This window comes from Lissotriton helveticus, chromosome 4_1, assembly GCF_964261635.1.
Source record: "Lissotriton helveticus chromosome 4_1, aLisHel1.1, whole genome shotgun sequence".
In the NCBI taxonomy this organism is placed as follows: domain Eukaryota; kingdom Metazoa; phylum Chordata; class Amphibia; order Caudata; family Salamandridae; genus Lissotriton; species Lissotriton helveticus.
This window is the reverse complement of record NC_136063.1, coordinates 1,761,954,980-1,761,979,692: the sequence shown is the minus strand read 5'-3', so window position 1 is coordinate 1,761,979,692 and position 24,713 is coordinate 1,761,954,980.

Here is a 24,713-nt window from a genome sequence, read left to right as displayed (position 1 = left end):
GATAGTAACTCGTACTTAGTGTCTTATAAAATCCCTATTACAAGTATACAGTTACCCATAAAGTCATTAAAAAATCACTGACTCTTATGTATAGTTACTTATATTCAACAACTGTCACATACACTGCCTTTTATTTTTTCTACTTCATTGCACATGTATCACTAAGAGGTATATTTGCTCATCAACAAAGTCATAAACATACTCACTCACCAAAACAACTATTTCCACATGCACCCTTAACCTCACACACCTAGTGAATCAACTATTCACACATCTTTGCATAGTCACACACCCCCACCCAATCACGCACAGATTCACTGTCGCATACACCTACTCACCTAACTAATTAATATCTAATATATACTTTCATGTACCTAGTAACCAACTGATGCAGCAGTTTACACAACAACAGACATAGTGATACAGACATTCACACAGTTTAGTCACTAACTTATATTCAGTGAGACACTTTAAATTAGTCACTTAAACAGTCAATCACACAGCTATATAATTCTATATCCAGACACTAATACATCGACTCAGTCTTCAATGCAGATTTCTATTTATATAATACAAATTTAAATATCAAACCAGACCACATTCACTGGATGATGTCATCAGTGATGTCATTTGAGATTCCATCAGTGATGTCACTGACCATGTCATGAATGATGTAATACGTGACATCATCAGCAGTGGATTGTGAGCGCGTGAGTTATAGTTAGTATAACGGAGGAATTTCAATGGTTTTGTACGAGTGATTTGTCCGGCTAACTATTACAGCCCTGACACCGACGTTTTTTTCAGTGAGTTTCTGAGGCTTTTTAAATGCTAATTCCTAACTATAACATGTCTGAAACCTATGTTCAGTGACTATATATATATATATATATATATATATATATATATATATATATATATATATATATTACCTACTGGCAGTCGCCAGTAGGTAGTTATAGTTAGGACCTACTTTCCATAGGAAATCCGCAACATTCTATTTGGAATAACTTTGGCGCCGGTGGACGAATCTTCGCAAATTTCTCCAAGAAAATGGCGTGCTCCACACCGCTCCTTCCCTGAGAGTTTAGGGGTGATTCGTCAAGTGGGGGCCGAGAAAAAAGGGGGTCCCAAAACAAGTTTTCCCCATGCAATTTTCCCTAGGACCTTTAGCCAGGGCTACAGCCCGAACGGCTGAACAGAATTATACCAAATCTGGCAAAAAGGTAGAGTTCGGTTAGCAGATCACGCTTTTTGTTAAATGGTGTAAATCCGTTCAGTGGTCTTGAGAAAATCATAAGTATATCTATAGGAGCTTACCGTAAGCTTACTGTACTCTGTACCTTCCCGAGCACGAGCTGAATGATAATTGGCTATCAACACTTCAAACCAGGAAGTTTTGTCAGCCATCGGAAAATGCAAAAAGGGGGCAGGGTCGAAACACCCTGACCCCCTAGGCCTGCTCAGGGGTCCCACAAGGACGCAGGGGCCGCGTACGTATGTGAACTCCGCGGAAAAAAAAACCCGGTCTGCTTTTTAGAAAATTAGCCCCCGGGGGGACCAAATCCTGGGGGCAAAATGATTAAAAAAGTGTGGGGGGGTCCCAATCCCCCCCACTGACCCAGGGACCGCAACCCGCTGGGACAAAGTAATTGTGATTGCGGGGGGCATAAAGCACCCCCGCAGCCCCAGGGACCGCCACCCCCCGGGACTTTGTTATTGTGATGGGGGCCTCTAAGGCCCCCGAGCCCTGGGGACCGCCACACCCGGGGATTTTTTTCTAAGTATGCGGGGGGCTCCCAGCCCCCCCCATCCCCAGGGACCACCACCACCCGGGGCTTTTCTATATTGGGAGGGGGGCTTTTCGTCAGAGAGAGTAGCATGTTAGCTTGTCTCTCTAACGAAAAGCAATGCCGGCTCCCGAAGGACATGGGGTGCCCGCTGGGACCGTGGGGACTTTGGGGCTCCCCCCACGGTCCCCAACGTTATATTTTTGCCCCTGGGGATGGGGTCCCCGGGGATTATAAAAAAATTGTAATAGACGCTATTTTCTTTTTTACAATAGATTTACGGTACGTGTACCATGCTCGCACGTACGACGTTCGGTGCGAAGTCTGTAAAACGTCCCATAAGCGTACCTAAGATAGAAAAAGTGAAATATTTTAAGATATTTATGAAGTGTATGTGTTAATATGATGGATGGCTCTAAAAAGAGCCCTTGTGATTATTGGGAGATTTTAGTACCTACAAGTAAGTACCGATGCAGAGTCTTAAGTTTATGAGGAAGACTCTGTTCCCTTCATCTGTAAAATGTACACTGTCTCTCCTATAGATGTTTTGCATATTGAAACGCAGATTGTCGTGGTAAATGGACCCCATTCTATAGTCTCGGAGAAAAGCAGAAACAGATTTATTCACATGTTTCCTAGCTTTCTCAATTTGTGGACAAAATTGATTGGACAAGTTCCATTTTTACCTTTGACATACATTAGAGTAGACAAAAGCAGTTTGGGGGAAAAGCGACATCAGTTTTGTAAAGGTGTCCTTCATACACGTTTCCAGTCCTATCCCAGTTAAAGTGCCTAGGTCATTGACACTACAGTGTACAATTATGAGGTTAGGTTGTTGGAGATGCATAAAGTATTTCACCAATGCCATCAATTGGTGCCACTTTAACCCTCTCTGTCCTGTCTACATTTGGTAAACCTAGGTCTTTGTGAATTTCTTTCTGTTGTGCGTACCTTTCACTCCAGAAAATATAGATGTGTCCCACAATCCACACTGTAAGCATTGTGAAGAGAGGTCTGGATGCACTCAGATAGTCTCTGTAAATGAAAGGGCAGTTTGAAGATTTTTTTTTTCTAAAATGGTGGATAAGTGGAGTTTTGAAAAAAAGCAAAGAAGTGATTGGTTGTTTGAAATGTTAATAGGTAGAAAAGTAGGGTGCAATTTTCAGTTTTTTAAAAGCCTGTCATTTAGTGGTTAAGAAAAAGTGATAGAAAAGAACATTTCTTAATATAAGCTGGTATATTGAGAAGTCAAGCACACTTGCTGTTTTGATTTGCAACAATGTATGATGAACTTTTCACCTGTGTTGTCAGTAAGGTGTTCCCTGAAGTGTTTCTATGGTAACTGGCTGAATGTGGTTGGAGAAAGGGTTGAAAGTTTTGTCAGTTGGAAAACGTACAAAAGTTCAAGCAATAGAAAAGTGTGTTTCATTTTGATCTAATGTTGGAATAAATGTGATTTGTTATTTATTTGTATATGTGTGTGGATTGAATGTGTAGATTGATAGGAAATTTTTGCTGTATGCTATAGGACTTTCTGACTCTCTTGGGTTAGTTAGGGTGTTTTACAATGATCCCCAATGTCCATTTTGGATGTATGACGTTACAACGCACACTTTTACAACGCATACCTTTACAACACATTTTTTACACCGCAACATCCATTACAACGCACACCATTAAAATGCATACCATTACAACGAATTCTTAAAAAATACCTTTACAACACATTCCACTACAACGCATACTACATTTACAACGCATACCATTACAACGCATTACATTACATTGCATATAAGGTAAGTGTTGGATAGTGTAGGGGTTAAAATTACTATTCTAACTCCAGGGGGTGCAACAGTAGGGAAAGTTTTGGATATTGTAGGGGTTAAAATTACTATTCTAACTCCAGGGGGTGCAACAGTAGGGTAAGTGTTGGATGGTAAGTTTTGCGTTGTAATAGTATGCGTTGTAATGACTGCGTTGTAATGGTATGCGTTGTAGTGGTGTGCGTTGTAGTGTCATGCGTTGTAATGACTGCGTTGTAAATGTATGCATTGTAATGGATGTTGCATTGTAAAAGTTTCGTTGTAATGGTAGTGCGTTGTAAAAATTGCGTTGTAAACGTTGTATACCTCCATTTTTTTCTTTTCTTGGTTTTGTGTGCCTACGGGATGACTTACAGACTTTGCACCGTACGTCGCACGTACACGCATGGTACACGCACAGTAAATTTACCGTAAAAAAAAAATAGCCTCTATTACTAATTTTTAATAATCCCCGGGGACCCCATCCCCTGGAGATTTGATATTAGTTCCACGGGGCTTCATTTTTTTTTTAAATAAAAAAAACCTGTGTGGGTGGTCTTAACCACCCCACACGCCCCGGGGACTGCCACCTCCCTGGGGCACTACTATGTAAAATAGGGGTGTCTGTGACGGACCCCCCCAGCCCCAGGGACCACCACCCCCCGGGGCTTTTCTATGTTGGGAGGGGGGCCATGCGGCCCCCCTCCTGGAGCCTTGGTGTGGCCCTGGGGACCGCCACCTCCCCAGGGCGGGGTCTTGCAGTGTCCCGGGGTGCCTACCCCCGGGACACTGCTGTTTGTTATGATCTCCCGCCCTATCATAACAAACTACTTTTCATCAGAGAGAGCAGCATGTTAGCTGCTCTCTCTAACAAAAAGCAATTTCGGCTTCCGAAGGACGCTGGGACCGTGGGGACATTGGGTTTCCCCCCACGGTCCCCAACGTTATTTTTCAGCCCCGGGGGATGGGGTCCCCGGGGATTATAAAAATTTTGTGATGAAGGCTATTTTTATTTACGGTAGATTTACCGTACGTGTACCATGCTCGCACGTACGACGTACGGTGCGATAACTGTAAGACGTCCCGTGAGCGTACCTCAGCAAGAAAAAGTGAATAAAAAAATATATTTGACAAATACCTATCATGTTTATGTGTTTATGTGTTTATGTGTTTGTTGGTTCTTATTATACCTTTAGTATTTATTGGTATTTATATGTAAGTACTTATGCATAGTCTAAACTTGTTGAGCAGCAGTCTTTTATAGAGTGCTGAACTTTTGACCTCTGTTGACAGTTAACTTTTGCATGATCTACCGGGGTAGGGTGGAAAGTTATGTCAGTTGGAAAGGATTGAAATGTTGAACCAAAGAAAATGTGTCTTTGGTTTTGAATTATTGTGTGAAGGAATTTGATTTGTTATATATGTGTAAATTGAGAGGGAAAATGTGCCATTTGTTTGGTTCTGCTGCACGCACTGAAGCAGAGAGATTCTGTGTGAGGTTATCTGCTGTGTGAGTGGCATTCTTCTTAATCTTCCAATCAGTTTGTAAGGTGAGTTGATTACTTGTAAGGGACAGTATATGTTGCATTTTATTTTTAGTAAGAGTAATGTGTTTATTCCTGTAAAGTTTGGGAAACCATATTCTTTTTAATTTTTTTTTGTCCTCATCTCACCTTGTCAAGTCGTTGCGGAACTTGTACAGCCATTTTCTCTAACTGGGGACCACTTGGCCTACCGCATTCACTTGGGTCGGACCAACTGGGTGAGTCTTAGATTTCTTCCCCAACTCATTGAAGGATGCCAGATGTTAGATGACTTATCCTCTGCTCTCTCATATTCCAGCCAGGCCATGACAAATGATGCTTTAAGCCAGTCCTCTCTTTTTGGGGGGTGGGGATCTTTCCATCTCCTGCAGATTTCTCTCCTTGCCAATAGGATCAAGTAAAGTAAGAGACCTTTGTCCTGCCACGAGGCAGTCTGACAGAAAAGACCATCATCTCCAAATAAGATCAGGGAAAGATTGACTTCCAACCTAGTCCTAAATACTCCCAGCAGTGTATCCCCCACCTCTTCCCAAAAATGTTCCAACGTTTGCTAACGGGATATGACATCTCTAACCAGGATACTAACTGAAGATATTTAAATCTAGATAGTCCAATCCCTACCTTTGTCCTCAAATATTCCCATGGATGTACCCCCTTGACATCCATCAATTCCATCCAAGTAGTAATTCCTGCCCTCTTTATTGGTATTGCCAAAGTATCTCTCAAACAATCCGGAGTTCCGGGTGAATCCCAAACAGGAGCTAGATCTGAATAATAACCCTGACCCTATACCACATCTCCAGGGCTGCCTTTAGAATCTTAAGACAAACCCGCTTGAAGAATCTCGGGGATCCACATTTATACATGAAGGCCTCACCTCCATCTCCCCCTTCAACTCTCACCATTTCTCCCAACAATCTGCCCCAGGATGACTCATCTAGTTTAATAAGTAGCATCCGAATGCTCTTAAACTGGAATGCCACTGCATACAAGCTAATGTCGGGAAGAGCTAACCCCCCTTTTAGCAATCTTCGTCTAAGCTTTTTCCAAGTCAAATGGACCCCTTTGTCCCCCCAAACAAAGCTTCCTATCTTACTCTGCACCTTGCTGATGTTTTCTTTGGGAATGTTAGAGGTATAGTAGAAAACGGATGAGAAAGCTTGGGGAGAATGACCATTTTCACAAGGTTGACTTTCCCATAGATGGTTAATGGAAGATTCCTCCATCTGCTAAACAGACGGTCTATTTCTCAGATTATTCTATCTAGATTTAACTGGGGGATTTGGTCCAATTCCTTCACAAAATATGTCCCCAGATATCTGAACTCAGAGCTCTCAGTGCCCCTCCATTGATCTAAATTCCAACAGATGACCTCTGTTTTGGATCTGTTGACCTAATATCCTGAAATTGACCCGAATTCTGAGAACAGCTCCTCAATCCGAGGAATCGCCGCATCTGGATCGCTTGTATATAATATCAGGTCATCTGCATAGAGGGCCAATTTAGACCTATACGGCCCAGACCGGAATGGGGCAATTGATTTGTCAAGCCTTATGGCTTGAGCCAAGGGTTCAATATATAAATTGAACAGCAACAGGGAAATAGGGTACCACTGCCTGGTTCCCTGCTGTATATTAAAGCCAGATGTTAATAAGCCGTTTAGGAGGATCCGCGCAGAAGCACCCTTATAGCAGTTCTGCTGGGGGTAGGGTGGAAAGTTATGTCTGTTGGAAAGGTTTGAAACCTTGAACCAATGAAAATGAGTCTTTGGTTTTGAATTATTGTGTGAAGGAATTTGATTTGTTAATAATGTGTATATATGTGTAAATTGTGAGGGAAAATGTGCAATGTGTTTGGTTCTGCTGCACGCACTGAAGCAGAGAGATTCTGTGTGAGGCTATCTGCTGTGTGAGTGGCATTCTTCTTAATCTTCCAATCAGTTTGTGAGGTGAGTTGATTACTTGTAAGGGACTGTATGTGTTGCATTTTATTTTTAGAAAGAGTAATGTGTTTATTCCTGTAAAGTTTGGTGAACCATATTCTGAGTTTCTCTGCATTTAGATAACTATTGTGATAAAATTATTTGGTAAGTTAATGTGTATAGTTAGTCACCTTTGTGCAATAAAGTGCAGTACTAAAAAATGTAGAATGTGTGCAGTCAATTTTTTAGTTGTAGAATATTTAATAGCGGTGCTTCTGTAGAATTAGGCTTGTGTTATAAATCTACAATTTTGTAGTCAGTATACATAGACTGCTGCATACACTCTTGGGCAGATTCACAAGCCCCTTGGGCCTCTTTCTTGTTCTATTTTGTCTCATTTTTTGATGTAATGTTGGCAAAAAAATAATGGTGCAAATTGGAAAAGTATTTGCAAAATGAGTTAGGATTATCTATTGAAATGTAGTGGTCATATACATGGAATGTGGTTAGTCACAAAAATGTTTTAGTGTGGTAAATGTGTTTTGGTGAAATGTATGGTTTGAATTTTTTTGTCAAGAATCACACTGAGCATCTGTGTAATTTAAAGATTTATACTTGTACCGTTTTCTATAATCTCTGCTGTCTCTCTCACAGTGTACATCTCTCTGCTTATAGTGTGCCCTCACTTCTGATATTTCCCTTCTTTCCTTATTTTTACTTGTCCTTCCACATAATGCCACTTTTTCTCAAACTCCCTTCTGTCCTTTTAGTTCCCCTCTGTCCTTATTGATGCCTTCTGTCTAATAGTGCTCCTTCTTTTTACAGTCTCTGCTCTGACCTCGTATTCCTCTCTCTCTCATTATATCTCGCTCTTAATAATTTTTTAGTCAGTATACATAGAGTGTTGCATATATTCTTGAACAGATTTACAAGCCCCTTGGGCCTCTTTCTTGTTGTATTGTGTTTCATATTTGGAGGTAATGTTGGCAAAAAAATAATGGTGCAAATTGTTAATGTATTTGCAAAGTGTGTCAGAATTGTCTACTGAAATGTAGTGGTCATATACATGAATTGTATTTAGTCACAAACATTTTTTAGTGTGGTAAATGTGTTTTGGGGAAATGCATGGTTTTAAAATGTTTTGGATAGAATCACACTGAGCATCTGTGTAAATTAAAGAATTACACTTGTACTTTTTTCCGCTGTCATTCTCACAGTCTACCTCTCTCTGCTTATAGTGTCTCTTCTCTTGTAATATTGTCTATCTTTCTATATTTTCCTTTGTATTTTCTTATAATGCTGCATGTTGTCATAGTGTCTTCTGTACTTTTAGGGGGTCATTAGGATGATGGGTGGACTTAGTTCGCCTGCCATCCTTATGGTAGTTGGGACTGCCTGACATAAGGGTGGGAGTCCTGTGGGGAGTATTAGGATGCGCCCGCCACAGTGGCGGATGCATCCTGCATTTTTTACATTGTGGTGGGTGGTGCTCTCAGGTTCGCCTGCCACAATGCTATAAATGCATATATGCATTTGCATACACAATGCAGCTGGCACCTCAATCACACCTTCACTCCGGAGGCCCACAGGGGGCCCTCATAGTAAAGACCGCTTGCTTTTCCTTGATGGCATTGCTACTTTGGAAAGGCATCTGTAGGGGCCCATTATAATATGTCTGGCGGTGTGTATTAGACACCACCACCATGTTCAATTCTTTCCAACTTGGTTGCTAGGCGACTGGGACGGAAAAGTGGTGCACAGTGTTTTAGCCATGGTAATATGGTGGGGGGTCATTCTAGTTGGGTTGGTGGTTGGATTGTCTGGTGGGGGCAATTTGTCTGCCATCTTAATGGGCCTCTTAGAGTCTCTCTGTCCTCATTGTCTCGTCTGTCTTATATTAGTCCTTCTCTTTTTATACTCCCTTGTCTAACCTCTTTTGATACTGCCCCCTGTCTCCTTTTACTCTGTGTTTTTCTTCTTATACTTTCCCTTCTCTACTCATACTGACATCTTTGTTCTCACACTGTTCATTATTTCTTCATATTTTCCAGTGTTGTCATACTCTATTTATCCTCTTATAATGTAGTGTCTGCTTATATCCTCTATTTTATTTATATTTCCTATTGTCTCATAGTCCTCTTTCTCTTGTTGTAAGTCCTTCTATTGTCATACTCTTATGGTTGTTGTCATAATATCTACTCTCTTATTATAAGTAATATAATAGTCTATTTGATATATTTATTTTTCTAAAGTGATATTTTTTTTATAATAGATTCTTTTGTTTATCGCTGAAAAAACATGATGATGCCTTCTAAAATTGAAAATAAGAAAGGACGAAAGAAAGCAGTTTACTTAAAGAGATCTCATGTACAACATTTACCTGCAGAACAAAGTATTAACGGAATGAAAAAAAGGCCTGGTAATAAAACTAAGACTTTTCTGGGAAGATTGTCAACCAGTAACAGTAGTGTGCGCTAAGTAAAAAAATACTGAGACTGTTTTTGCAACTAAGAGAAAAGACAAGAACCATGAAAAAACTTTAAAAAAAATAGATATAGTAAAGGTGGCAAAATCAATTGCAGGAAATAAGGAAGAAGATGTTTTATAATAGAATTTTATTTAATTTGACTAAGTTAATAAAGAATTGTAAGAAGAAAAACGCATTTTATAAGAAGAGAAAATGTATTGAAAATGTAGTTCAGAAAGCATTTGAATTAAAAAAAAACTTTTTTATTTTAGTTATCGATAGAATTCGATCACTAGATAAGCCAATCCATTTAATGAAGAGCTAGAGTAAGTGGAGTAGAGTAATTAATAGAAGTATTTTTTCTGAATTATTTTTGGGTGAATGGAAACATAGTTCAAGTTCGGAACCTTTTTTTACTGAGGAGAGTTATTTTCAGAGTAATGAGTTGTTGCATGCAGTTGACACTACAGGTCGTGCTTCTGAGGTTAAAAATGGTTGTGATGTTGAGAAAGAGAAAATTGTTCCTAGAAATGTAGAAGAGGTGTTAGCTGATGAAGTATTAGAGAGAAGGCCTAAAGCTCCAGTGTTCACTTGGAATTGTATTGTATTGTATTGTATTGTATAACAAACTTATATAGCGCGTGCTGTCACCCAAAGGGTATTCTGGCGCTTTGACTCCAAAATCACAACACAAGCAAGGGAGGATCAGACATCTCTAGGAAAGAGATGAAACTTCAGGCCCTTTTTAAAATGGGTCCGCTCAATCAGCTTCCTAAGGAGAGTGGAAGAGCATTCCATATTTTAGCGGCAGTGAAGCTGAAGGAGCGACCACCCATCCGTGTCCTCCAAATACGGGGTACCCCAACTAAAAAAGGCGGAAGAGGAGCGCAAAGGCCTAGCTGCTGAATACCATCTAAATTTGTTCTGAAGAGCAAAGGGTCCCAATCCATGAAGTGCTCTAAAGACAATACAAGAAGCCTTAAAGCAAAACCGCTGGTGTATAGGCAGCCGGTGAAGATCTTTAAGAGCCAGAGATGAAGATGCAGAGCGCGCATGCGAAAGAGCCAGCTTGGCTGCCATATTCTGGATCCTCTACATTTGTTTTATCAAGGAGCTAGGGGCTCCTAAAATTAATGCGTTACAGTAGTCTAACCTACTGAGTATGATACTTCGCACTACCTCTGGTCTTACCGACAAAGGTAGCATAGGGAGAATTTTACGCAACATTCTTAGCAACAACAGGCAAGTACTAACAGTCTTGTTTATATGGACGTCCAAATGTAGGTGATGACCAAATATTACTCCCAAGTTGCGAACAGAGCCAGCTGATTCAGCAATGTCCTTAGTGGTAGAAGGCCAAAAATCATCGGGTAAAGGGCGCAGGATTTTATCAAGCGAGCAATGTAAAACCTCTGTCTTAGATCCTAGGCTAACCAGTCACGGGCTGTACCGACCACCCCACTGTCCTCCAGTCTCCTGATCAATATGGAATGGTTCACGGTATCGAACGCGGCCGACATGTTGAGTAGCACCAAAAATGCCGCTCGACCACTTTCGACTCGCGATCGTAAGTCATCAAGAAGTACTACCAACGCTGATTCTGTACCATGTGCTGGTCGAAATCCAAACGGGGCCACGTCTAAGCATACATTCTTCTCAAAAAAATGAGAGAGGGACTTAGTTACAAATTTTTCCAGAATTTGAATTGGAAAAGGTAGTAAAGAGATGGGTCTGTAATTTGCAGGGCAGAGAGGGTCCAGAGTGGCTTTTTTTTAACAATGGCGATACCACTGCCAATTTCCAGCTGTCAGGGACAGTGACAGTTTTTAGAGACTGGCAGCAGATCGAATATAGAAGAGGGAAAAGCTCAATCTGAAACAGCTTCCAGAACTTGTGGGGTAAAGGATCAAGCAGGGAGCCTGAAGACACACTGTTAGCCATAGTACAAAAATCCTCATATAAGGGAGAAGTAAAACTTGATAGCAGAGTATGCACAATACACTCCCCGCTGTCAGATGTAGTCCATACAGGTAATGGCTCTGCAGTAGCCTGAATATTGGGGTCACTGGGTGCAGAAAGCCCGGCTAAAATGGAAGTGATCTTGTCCTCAAAGGCAGAAGCCAAAGATTCACATAGTGCCTGTGAGGCCGGGATACAGTTAGTGGCGCAGGCAGGGTTGGAAAGATTATTAACAATTTTAAAAAGGGTTTGGGACATGTTGGTCGACTGAAGTAGCGTGTCCTCTAAATACTTTGCTTTGGCACATTTGATCTGTTCTTTAGAGACCTGAAGCGTCTGCTTCAAGTGAATTTGTCAGACTCAGTATAGTGTTTCCTCCAAGTTCTTTTGGCTTGTCTGCAACACAGTTTCAACTGGCATAATTCCTTAGAATACCAGGGAGCAGAGCATTTAGATCTATCGTTCACTTTCCTTAATGGAATAATTTTATCTAAGGAGCCTGGTATCTGCGAACAGAGGCTCCGATAGTTGTCATCTACCCCGTTATCCATAACAAATCCGCTTGTAACCAGACTGGGTAATGTTGGACAATTCAAAATCTTAGTCCAATGACGACTGAGACGGGTATTAACTAAGCTATTATCAATGTGAGGGCCTTTAGGAAATTGCAGCGAGTACTGAATAAGTGCATGATCGGTCCAGCATAGTACAGTTACATTCTTGACCTTAATCCATCTAGCATCCGCAAAAATAAGATCTAAGATATGGCCCTTCAAATGTGTTGGGAAGAGCACCAACTGCTGAAGATGAATGTTACTACAAGCTTGACACAGCTCTTTATAGGCTGAGTCAAGAGGCCCATTCGAACAGATATTAAAATCCCCTAAGATCACAAGCCTAGCATGAGAATTAGATTGGTCACAGATGAGATCCACCAGTTCATGCGAGACCATAGAGGCACTTCCAGGAGGTCTATAGCAAAGCAGACCTGAATAGAGAGCTCCCCTGTGACCTTTAAGTGAAAAACCAATCAGTTCCATGCCCTGAACATCTTTGATCTCTCAAAATCCATAAGATTGAGAGCCTCCTTAAAGATAAACCCAACACCCCCACCTCTACCATCCATTCTAGGTTTATGCCTAATCTTATACCCTGGGGGGCAAGCCAGGCCGAGCTCAACCCCTTGTCCAAGTTTCTGTCAGGAACAGTACATCCAAGCAGCATTGTTCGATGAGGAGTACTATCTCTGAGTGGTACTTGAACAAAGACCTAACATTAAGCAGACCGTAAGACAGAGTTGTTATCAAGTTGTTATCAACATTAACTTGGACATTTGCGCCATGTTGCTGATTAACCTGAACAAGCTCGTTCCTAGAATAGGCGTAACGAGCTGAGGTATGTTGGCCAGCATAGCTGGCGTTGGTCGCGAACGTTGCGCGGACGGACGCAGACGGGCTTGCCTCTGGCGCGCCTACGGCACGCCCGCTGCGTCCACGCGCTACGTGCTTGCGTCTCCTGGTTTAAATCCCCCATCGAGCGCGAAATCTGAGGAATCAGCCTCTGGACCGGCGACCAAAATGGCGCCTATTAACGGCTCCTTGCGAGTTAGTCCACTTAAGATGGCGACAAGATAGCCCCTACGAGGTGAAATTATCTCCCTAAATCCTGCAAAGTGCAGAGTGGAGTAAAAATTTTAGTGTGCAAGTAAGATCTAACTAAAATTATCAGGACTGTGGCAGAAACAAATTAAAAACAACAAAGCAACACTGTGTAAATGTAAATGTAAATGTGGGTTTACTTGTAAAGCGCACTGCCACCCTACTCAGGGTATCCTGGCTCTGTATATCGCTGTGGAACCCTTCCTGGTTTTCCCTGTAAGATGACCCCTACTGGGCACCCCCAAGGTGGAACCAGGCATCCCAGCGCCACTGGGACTATTGTGGAGATTAAGCAAGCTATTGCCCAGAGTTGCAGAGTGGGACCCATGATTAGAGTAGGCACCAATGCGAGAATTGTCGAGTCCACGGACATTGAGCCCGATACCCTGCCGCGTCGGGAATTGAACCCTGGTCCCGAGCCAGACCTCTGCATCAGGGTCTGCCGCCTCTAACCAGTGAGCCACACTTCTCCACTTCTGTAAAAGCAATAACCGACGCAAGAGCAGGAAAGTGCTTTCAAGGAGTTTAAAACCTGGTTTCTGAATTGCTTAGCGGAGGAGCAGGGACAGAGTTATCGTGCTGCAAGTATTAGCAAAAATGAAGTAGTATTTGTAGTGTACGGCAGGAATCTATTGATTTTTTACGCAATTTCTTACATACTAAGAAAAGTGTTAAACAAAAGATTGAGATGCTGCAAGGATTAGACCCTTGCAGAGTGAGAAAATACTGGTTTGCAAGGACATTCTTTGGCTTGTCTTTCTAAAAAAGTATGTAGGAGTGTTTTTCACCATTTCAGGATGTTGGCATAACATCACACTGAAATGAGGAAATTAGTCAGAACGTTGTATTATGCAAAAAGTCCAGCTCTAATGTTAAAGAAGTTTTGCATGGATCTGTGTCAGATGTAAAGAACGTTTGTGATGAAATTCAGGTTAGTTATTTTGGTGCAGAAGAAGATAGTGCAGAAATTGACACGTTAGTAGAAGGAAATGTAGAAGAGAATGTACAACATTGCAGTACCGAAAAATTTGAGCAAGAAATTACAAAGTTCAAGGAGATTTCAGGTGAAACACCAAAATATTCTGGTATTTGTTGTCGATGTACTCATCATAAAAATCAGACTAGTAATGTTCATTGTATTTAAAATGTGGAATGGAAAATAATAAGGAGTGGATGGAATTTGTAACTTACTTGTTGGTAGAGAATGCTTTTGATTTGGGTTGTGATCAGTGTATTTGTAAATATTGTTATAACAAATTAGACGAAAATAAAATGCCTGCTAGAGCTGTGCATAATAATTTTGAGTTGATAAAAATTCCTTCTGCACTGGTGGATTTAAAAACCTATGAGTCTATTCTTATTCAATGTGTGCATCCTTTTAAGGCTGTTGTTCGAATGGAGCCTAAGACAGGGAAAATGCCTCCTTCAGATTTACCGAGAGGATAAGAGTTGTGTATTTGCCATTAGATTTAAACAAAAATATTGAAACAGTTGGTGTAGAAAATGTAGAAGATGAACCTTTAGTTATTCTTGTTAATGGCGTACCTACAAAGAATAAGACAATCTGGCAGGAATTAGTGGATGTTAGGAAAGTAAAAAAGCAACGTTGTATCTGATGAAGAATAATCCATATTATAAAGACGTGTTTATGAGTGAAGACGAAATAACTGTAGAAGAAGATAGTGACTTGTCATCTGGAAAAATTGAAAAAAGTGGATGTCCAAAACTGAAGAAATATATGAACATTACCGTGTTCCTCCACTGCATTGCAAAGAAGTGATGGGGAATACTATAGAGTTATTCCAAATGAAAGAACCAAAGGGAAGTCCCATTAGTGTATGGGAAAAAAGCTTGGAAGCTCGTTGTTTCCCTCATTTGTTTCCTACAGGAAAAGGAGGACGATATGATGACCGACCTGTGCAGATTCCTGCATCTGAATACCGGACATTAAGATTGTATGAAGAAGATCCAACATTTCGACAATGTATTCCGTATTTGTTTCACTTTTTGTTTGAGAGTGATTTGTCTGGACTTTCTTATGCAGTAAACCATATAGGTGTACATCTGCAAAATGTTTCGGCAAAGGAATTTCTGGATAAAGTACACCAGAAAGATAATGTTTTGGAATCTCACCTAATTAATCTCATGGCAGGTCAGCGTGTTACTAATGAGTACTGGAACTGTCGTCATGGAGAACTTAAATGTATGTTAAGGAACTTAGGAACTCCTACATGGTTTCTTACTCTAAGCTGTGCTGAATATGCTTGGGATGATTTACTTCAATTTCTACGAGAGGCAAATCCAAATATAATAAATATTGAATACAAGACACCTGGAGAATTGTGCTCTTTGCATCCAGTAAATGTATGCAGGTATTTCAATCATAGAATTGAAGCTATGATGTCTTTTATCACCAATAAAAAAATCGTCCTCTTGGAGAGGTTGTGGACTTCTTTTGGAGAAAGGAGTATCAAGCAAGAGGTTTTCCTCACATACACATGCTACTATGGATCAAAGATGCTCCCAAATTTGGAACAGAGTCAGATGATACTGTGATGTCTTTTATTTAAGAATAAGCTACATGTGATATACCCAAAAGCACATAGGATAAAGACTTAAGACAACAGGTCTTATGATTCCAAAGCCATTGTTGTGGGAAATACTGTTGTAGAAAGTACAAATGAAAAGACAAACTCTACACCAAATGCCGTTTTGGATTTCCACGACCAGTAATATCGAAAGGAAGAGTGAACAGTTTTATGTCATCTTTGCGACATACTATCACAAGAAAGTCTCCAAAAAATACCTACAACTTAAGAAGAAATGAAGAGTCAATTCAATATATTCCAGACAATTCCATTGCTGTTGCTCGATATGTAACATCGTACATAACGAAACCAGAAAAGACAGAATTGAAGGAAATATGGGAAAAGATTTCCCACGAGGAGAGTCTAAGTAAGAAATGATATACTTACAGTTTGAAGATGTTATCTCATCGAGAATTTGGAGCATATGAATGCTCGGATCGCTTATCATCTGCAAGTCTATACTCCAAATCTAGAAGAATCATTTGGGTAAATCTAGGTCTTGCTGCAACACGAAACCGAGTACTTCAATCTGTACAAGAAATTTAATATTTAGCTGAAAAGGAGCCAGAATGTAGAGATATTGTGAAAACAAAGAAAAGGACATTTGATTAATCACCGTAAACTGAGTTGCGAAACTCCTGACAAAAGGGAATTTTACTACTTAGCTCTTTTGCAACTTTTCAAGCCATGGCGTTCAGAATTGGAATTACTTGAAGATTTTGACAGCTATGAAGATTCTTTCAATGCAACTAAAGATAGTATAGAATGTCCTGTTTTTGCTAATTATGTGAAAATGTTGAACGATGAAATTGAACAAGAAGCTACAATTGCAGCTGAGATTGCTAGAGACAGTTGTCAAGACAGTCAAACTTCTGCTCCGTTAAGTCAGGATCCATTAGGAGAACCAATTATTCAAAATGAAGCAGCAACTGCTAAGGAAGATGTGGAAACAGCAATGTATCAGGCTCAAGAAGATGTAAGAAATTTAGGAAATTTGGAAGAACAACTTAATGTTGAGCCGAAACAAATATATGAGCAAGTGAGAAAACAGATTAACCATGGATTACTTCATGAGAAGAAAGAGTGATCTTGCTCATTATTTCAACCGATCCGATTGTATGTGAGTAGACAAGCTGGAACAGGAAAAAGTTTTTTAATTAAAGTAATTTCAGCTTATTTACACAAAACAATTGCCTCCTATTTGTCTTGTGTAGTCACTGCTCAGACTGGGTTGGCAGCACACAATATTAAAGGAGTTACTTTACATCGTTTATTAATGCTACCAGTAGAGCATGAAAACAAATTTGAATACTACAAGCTATCTGGAGAAGCTTATTTTGAAGTTGCAAGAGTCTTGAAGAAAATGAAAGTTCTCATTATTGATGAGGTAAGCATGGTATCAAACTTAATGCTTGCCTTTGTGCATTTAAGAATGCAGCACATTATTAAAACAGACTATAATGTATTATTTGGAGGAAAACACGTCATCGTTTTTGGAGATCTACTACAACTTACTCCTGTAAAAGGACAACCAGTGGTTAAACAACTGGCACATGAAGATACCAGAAAGTCTTTGGGGAGCATTGAAAATGTTGATATTTGGTCATATTTTGAGTATAAGGAATTTATTACAAATATGCGTCAGGCAAATGATGCAGATTTTGGAAACATTCTTCAAGATGTAAGAATTGGAAAAGTGACAGAACATGGCAAACAAGCTTTACTGAGATGATTACTTCCCAATTTGTTTCCAAATGAAAATATTGTTCCAGAGAAAATATATATGAAAATTGCAAAAAACAAGTCTGTAATCTGCTTAATGCCAACACTGTGTGAATGTTCTGTATTCAATGAAGAAATGTTAAAGTTGGAAAATGAAGAAATTATAAAATTGGAAGCTATTGATAAAATAGAGTATGAAGGAATCACTATTATTTTGACTGAAAAGTTGAAGAGGAAATTGGATTCTTTGGAGAAGTCGATAAGTAAAACTGCTGGTTTAGAAAAGAATGTATATGCATGTGTAAACTGTAGGGTAATTTTACGTGGGAAATTTGAATGTGGAAAAAGGTTTAGTAAATGGAGCAATGGGTAAAATTGTTGATTTTGTTAATTATGTAAATAGAGATGGGATTGAATTTTTGAAGATCAAATTTGATGAAATTCCTGAAATACAACAATTTAGTCATTGGTCATTTTGGTTCTTGCTTGTAAAAGATTTGTATGTACGCAGAAAACAGTTTCCTATTTGTTTGGCATATGCGGTGACCATTCATAAATCTCAAGGTTTAAGTGTAGATAGTGCTTTAGTGAATATTGGAAGTACCGTGTTTAAAGAGGGAATGGCATACGTTGATTTGTCCAGAGTCAGAACTTTATCTGGATTGTACTTGATTGATTTTGATGAGACAAAGGTTAGTGCAGATGCAAATTGTGTGAAAGAGTATAATAGGTTAAGAAGAGAATATGCTCCCAATTTAGGTCAATATCCAGTATTTGAAAAGCGTGTGGTAGGTAGAAAAAGAAGATTTGAGAATATCTGTAGTGAAACTGTAGAGAAAGAAAAAAACAAGATGAAGTTGCGCCTGCAAGCAAAAAGAAAAAGGACAGTGTTGAAGAGAATGTTGGTAATCGGTTTGAAAATAGTTTTGGTGTCAGCTGCTATGGTAATGTAGTAGTTAATGTTATTTTATTTCTTGAAAGTTGGCAACAGCAAATTTGTGAAAATCGGGAAGAAAGATTATGCTCATGTTGTATTCTGTTTATGAGAAATGTAGTAGTGATAAAAGTAAAATACAAAGTGCTTCTGATATTCGAAATGTTTTGGACATGTGTTCTGGTTCTACTCAATTTATGCAGAATATTCAACAAGATTGTCAAGAATGTTTAATGTTTATGCTTGGTGTACTGGCAGATGAAGGTATAGATATTGAAAATCTTTTTGGCCCTTCTTATAAATGGCAACATGACTGTCAAAATTGTTTGTTTACATGTAACACTAACATAGACAGTGAAAGATTCATATATTTGACTTTATCGGACTGTGAATCAGTATCCTTTAACAATCTAGTTAGAGGAGCAAGTCAAAACATGGAGTGTAGCCAATGTAAATCAGAAATGTCATCAACATTATTTATACAAAGATATGGACAGTATGTTATTTTAATGCTGCAATGTTGTAGAGCTGATGGACGAAAATTGGAAACTTTAATTACAAATGTTGTAGCTGATCAAGTTTCAATATCAGGAAGAACTTTTGTAGCTGTTTCAATTGTTTTTCATGATGGACCTTCTACACCATCTGGACATTACACTGTTTATTTAAAATGTCTGAAAGGTTGGATACATTGTAATGATACTCAATTACTTTTTAAGCAACGTTTGCCTAAAGAGTTACCAAATTCTTACCTAATATTTTTAAAGCCAAAATTTTAAGATCAAAATTTGGCCTTTCAGGATTACTGCTGTTAAGGTAGATTTGTCTGGTGTTGTACAGTATTTTGTAAGTGAGGGTGAGGAGCTTGAAGGTAATCCTCTTGTTGATGTTGAGGCAGAGTAAGTGTATCATGTTGTGGGCGATGTGGCTGTAGCAGGGGACATTGAAGATCAATCAGGTGGAGGTGCTTTGGATTAGTTGTAGTCGTTAAATGTGTTTGGCTGTAATTCTTGTGTAGAGTGTGTTGCCACAGTGTAGTCTGTTTTTTCTTGTTTTCTTTAGGATGTACTTGTAAATGTTGTGGAAAATGTTGAGGGTGTTATAGCAGTATGAGGAAATGCTGTAGACTTGTTTACACTTGTAGAGGGAGGAGTTCAACATGAATCATAGGTTGTGTACATGGTCAGTAGGTGTTGGTACTGTTCACAGTATAGTTAATCAGTAGGAGTTATCTGAAGCTAAGGGGGTGAGTTTGAGAAAGAGTATCTTCATGTTGTGTGAATTCATGTTTAAAGAGCTACTCCTTATCCACTTGGTGACGTGCTTAATTGTGTTGTGGACGTTGTTTTTAGTGGTATGTGACTCCTTGGTGAGGAAGAGGATGAGCTGGGTGTCGTCGATGAATGGGTTAATGTCGTGGTTCAGTTGGTGGGCCATTTGTGTAAGGGTGGCCATGTGCAGTGAATAGCGTTGGACTGAAGAATGAGCAGTGGAAGACGGTGCAAATGATGTCAGTAGTTTTGGATCTGAACGCTGGGAGGCAGACGCGCAAAGTTTCTATTGAACAACTTTTAAACTAAGAATTTCACACATACTATTTGGCCATGGGGATAAGTTTGTGAAACTCTTAATGACTTTTTGTTGTAAATTTTGTCAGCATATATTTGTAAGTAACATTATTTATAATGGAACAAATTTAATGATGGTGTTTTGTTTTTTCAAGATTGTTTGCCATATCTCATAGTTACGTAAGAAATATGTCTTTGAAAAACATATTTAAGATTGTTATTGAGATTGTTGTTTTTTTTTTTTAGATAATCTTCTTGATTGTCTTTTTTTGCCCACTGTTATGTGATGAGTACTATTGAACTCACTGTTTCCTAGTGAATTTCAATATATTCTGAGAACAGCAAAAAAGGCATCTGAAATGCTTTACAAATGATTTTGTGTTGTAAAAGATACATTGTAAATGTATTTTTTTGTCTTCTACAGATGCTAAATTTATAATATATATTTTTTAAATGTATTATTTTGAAGGTAAGTATAACTAAGTGTTAAATAAGATCGATGGGATGTACTTCTACAGAGCTGAAGTAAGAGAACCTCCATGGTGTACATAAGTTTGTAAAGACGGTTTGTATCTTTAAACATTTTTCAAGAAATTAAAAAAAATATATACAGAGTGTACCTGTATTCTTTGCATTTAACTACAACACATCAACTCCTTTGAAACTGGTAAGGTGAATAGATATTTTGTAGTTTAGTTCTGCATGTTATTATAATAGCCCTAGTTTTTTTCTATAGTGATAAAAAGTGACTGGTTTGAAAATGTAAGAAAAATTCAAAACTAAAAATTCATAGAAGCAATTTCATTGATATAATCATATAAAGTAGTTGAGAATGGTTTTTGCATGATATTTTTTAAATGGCAAAATAGTTGATAAACCTAGTTCTGTATTATGTATTAGGAAAAATGATAAAATGAAGTGTTTATGTTTTTCTACAAGGAATAACAACATTGAAAAAATCATTATGGTAGAAGAACAGATCAATACGGAAATTAGTTTTGAAATTAGTAACACTTTGATTGAGGAGCTAAACAGACCTTTCATGGGGAGCGAGAATGAAGATGAAGGTATTGCTGCTGAAGATGTCACCTGTGATTTTTTAGATGAAACATTGGATGATGATTTTCTTCAAGCATTAGACGACATCGAGTTTCATGAAATAACTATTGAAATTGATCTTCCAGAAAATGAAATTTCAGACGAAATGATGTTAGAAGCTCTATTAAATTATGAAATGTTACAGGAATAAATTTATGATTTAAAATTAAGAATGATTTGAGAGACTCTTCTTGTAGAGATGTAATCATTCAGGTAGTATCTAAGTACTCATGGTGGAAAGTGAACCTTAGGACATGTACTGCTTCAAATTTCTATTGATTATGTATGCACTCTTCTATGCACTCCCACAGTTGTGTTTTATAGCTTTAATTTCCAGGTCTATATTCCTGTGTCTCCTTCCCTCTGTCTCCCTCATTCTCCCCTTTCTGTTTGTGTCCCATAGTTTTCTTCTTTCTCTGTCTCCCTCTATCTGTTTCCCTCCTTCTGTCTGTCATCCTCTATTTTTATCTCTATCTGTCCCTGTCTTCCTCCCTCTGTCTCCCTCTCTGTCTCTCTATCTCTGTCTGTCTCTGCCTCTATCTCTCTGCCCCTGTCCCTGTATCTATCTCTATGTGTCTGTCTCTGTCTTTATCTCTTTCACCCTGCCTCTCTCTGTCTCCCTCTTTCTCTGTCTCCCTCTCTCTCTCTGTCTTTTTCTGTCTCCCTTCGTCTCTCTCTCTGTTTATGTTCCTCTTGATTGCTCTCTAACTCTCTCTTACTCTTTCTTCGTCTGTGTCACTCACTCTCTCTTTTTCCCTGTCTCTCTGTGGCTACAAGACCGCAGAGGGGGAAGCCAGCACGTTTTGCAATTTATTTCCACAAGAAACCCTCCCTTACACCCAACTGAAGTTGAGTACTATAGTGGTTACTACCCTGAAAGGGGTTTACTAGAGCCCTTTGCAAAAGAAGATGTCTGCCGTGCAGAGACCCCTAACACAAGAAAAGCCAACCTTGATCCATACACAGAGCACTTCTTCAATAGGGTTTACTCTTGCTAAATTGTGCACAGTTTTACGTTATAACACAACATTAATATTCTACCATCAATAAATGAGAGAGCAAACAGAGAGAACGTGCCTTGAATTTTCAGAGAGCAGCCATGGAACGTCTCTCTAATAGTTCAGTGCAGAATAGCTCTGGCGTGCACCAACAGTGAAGATAAACTATGGACGCATGCACACACATTTTTAACTTGGCATGCATATTGTACATCCAGCTTCTCTGCAAGAGGCTTCCCTGGCTTCGCTGTGCGCAGGCAGCCGAGGCCAAGGTTAAGGCTTTGTGGAGCAAGTTCGAGACACCGAAGGAATTTCCACAAAATGAATTGCAGAGCCCGATTAACACTGAAAGCCTTGAGTGTGCTTTTTTTGTAGCTGATAGACAGGCAGTATTTCTCTTCGTCAAGCCTGGAGATCAGAGCTGTTAGCACTGCTGCACTTCAGAGGTTGGCACAGGCACACCATTGAGTTATGGTGGAGGGGAAAAGGAGAGGTATGTGCCATAATCCATTCACTACATTCAAACAGTAATCAGCAGATTTACTTTAAGTGGTACATCCCCAGAGGTATGTCAGTTCTTGTGCACTGTGACATCACTATAATGGTTGCACCGTATTTACAATGTGGTGTATTATGGAGCAAAAATGACACAGATATGTGATGTATTTGTGTTGTGAAGGTGGTGCATTTATTGACTTGAGTTCCAAGCGCAACGTACTTCCAGCAATGTTGTTGGGGCCCTATGCTCATAATGCTGTGTTAATCCTTACACCTGCTTCAAGCAGGTGCCGGGTTTTGACGCAGCATAAGCCCAAAAGTGTCTATAAAAGTGTTAATGAGGTAAAGTGGGCTTAGGGTATGGACTGTTTCAAACCCCTTTTGACTATGCATGCACTGCTCTTTGTACCGTCAAATTTGTGTTTTATACCTTCAATTCCCTAGTCTCTCTCCTTACACTTGCAGCAAACACTCTTTCACCTAGACACTCTCCTTGCAGAATTGTAATCATTCACGGCCTCATTTATGAGACAGCTTGTGTCATTGGAACGTCACTTTTTGTGATGTTCTGTGGCACAGCTCTCAGCATGATATTTATCAGGCAGCACTAACGTACTTTTTTTTATGTACTGTGCCTGATAAATATCAGCTCCTTTAATGCAGTGTTCTGCGTTAAAGGGGTGTGCAATGGGTGCTGCTGAGGGTGTTCCCAGTAACACCCATGGCCTTTTTACACTTTTGCACATTTATGAGAAATTGAAAATCTGAGGCACTGCCAAAAACGTATGCCTCCCCTGGGGAGGCGTAAGGAAGATGCAACGGGGAAAAATAGTTTTATTTCTCTTCATTTTTTCGTTTTCTGTGTGTGCTGTTTTCTGCAGAACATGTAGAAAAAGGAAAAGTCTCTTGTGATTATTTTTCTACAGAAAGGTTTCCTTACCTGTACAAAAATAATCATCCTTGCAATGCAGGGAGCCTTGCACCATTGTGCAAAGGTTCCTGCGTTGGTGCAGGCAGACCATTGTGCGCTGGCGCAAGAGAAAAGAATAGGAATGCGTTGTATCTTATAGATATGGCGCATTCCTGCCTTTTTCTTTTGCCATAGGGAGGCGTAGTAGGAAGGCCTGCTGTACTTTTCGACAGCAAAAAAAAGTGGGCCTTAGGGCGTAGAGCGTTTCAAACTCCTACAGACTGTGCATACACTGTTCTATGTACCTGCATATTTGTCTTCTTTATGTTGAATTTCGCAGTTTCTATCTTTTCACTTTGTGTTACTCTTGGTATAGTTTTCTAGTGACTCATTCATCAGTGTGTAGTAAGGCATTCACTACATTAAAACAGTAAGTAGTAGTTGTACAATAAGTGGTATATCCCCAGAGATATGACAGTTATTGTGCACTGTGACATCACCACCATGGATACATCCTATTTACAATGTGGTGCACTATGAGGCAAAAATGGCACAGATATGTGATATATCTGTGCTGTGAAGATGGTACATTGCTTGACTTGTATTGGAAGCACAATGCAGCTCCAGGAATGCTCTTTGGGCCCTATGCTCATAATGCTGTGTCAATCCTTACACATGCTTCAAACAAGTGCAGGGTTTTGACGCAGTATAAGCTGAAAAGTGACTGAATCAAATCTTTTAGATTTCACTTATTTACTTTTAGGTGGCATTCCTGCGCCAAAACACCCCCCACCTGCGCAAGAAAGCCTCCTTCTGGCGCAGGGCTTTACAATGTGACGCACCTTCCTAATACGTCACATTGTAAATACCATACATTAGGTACATCTTTTGCACCACCACTGCATCACAATGGGATGCAATAGTTGTGTAAAAGAGGCACAAGGACGTTATAAAAGCACCCTTCATACATACAAATTCATCCAGGCAGTTTCACCAATAGTGCAAATTGAAGCATAGACTTGTAACATATTTATATGCATATGTTACATTCAAGTGCTTCGGAGGTACTACAGTATACTATAAGTAAACACCTTATATATTTATGCTGTTGCACATCCTTATAGTTATGCACTTTTACATTCACCATACACTACTAATGTATTCATTCATTCATTTACAAACTACACATTCTTTCTGACAAACTTTTACAGACTAACATAGAAATATAGTTCTTTTTTTGACCAGAAGAGGTAGTT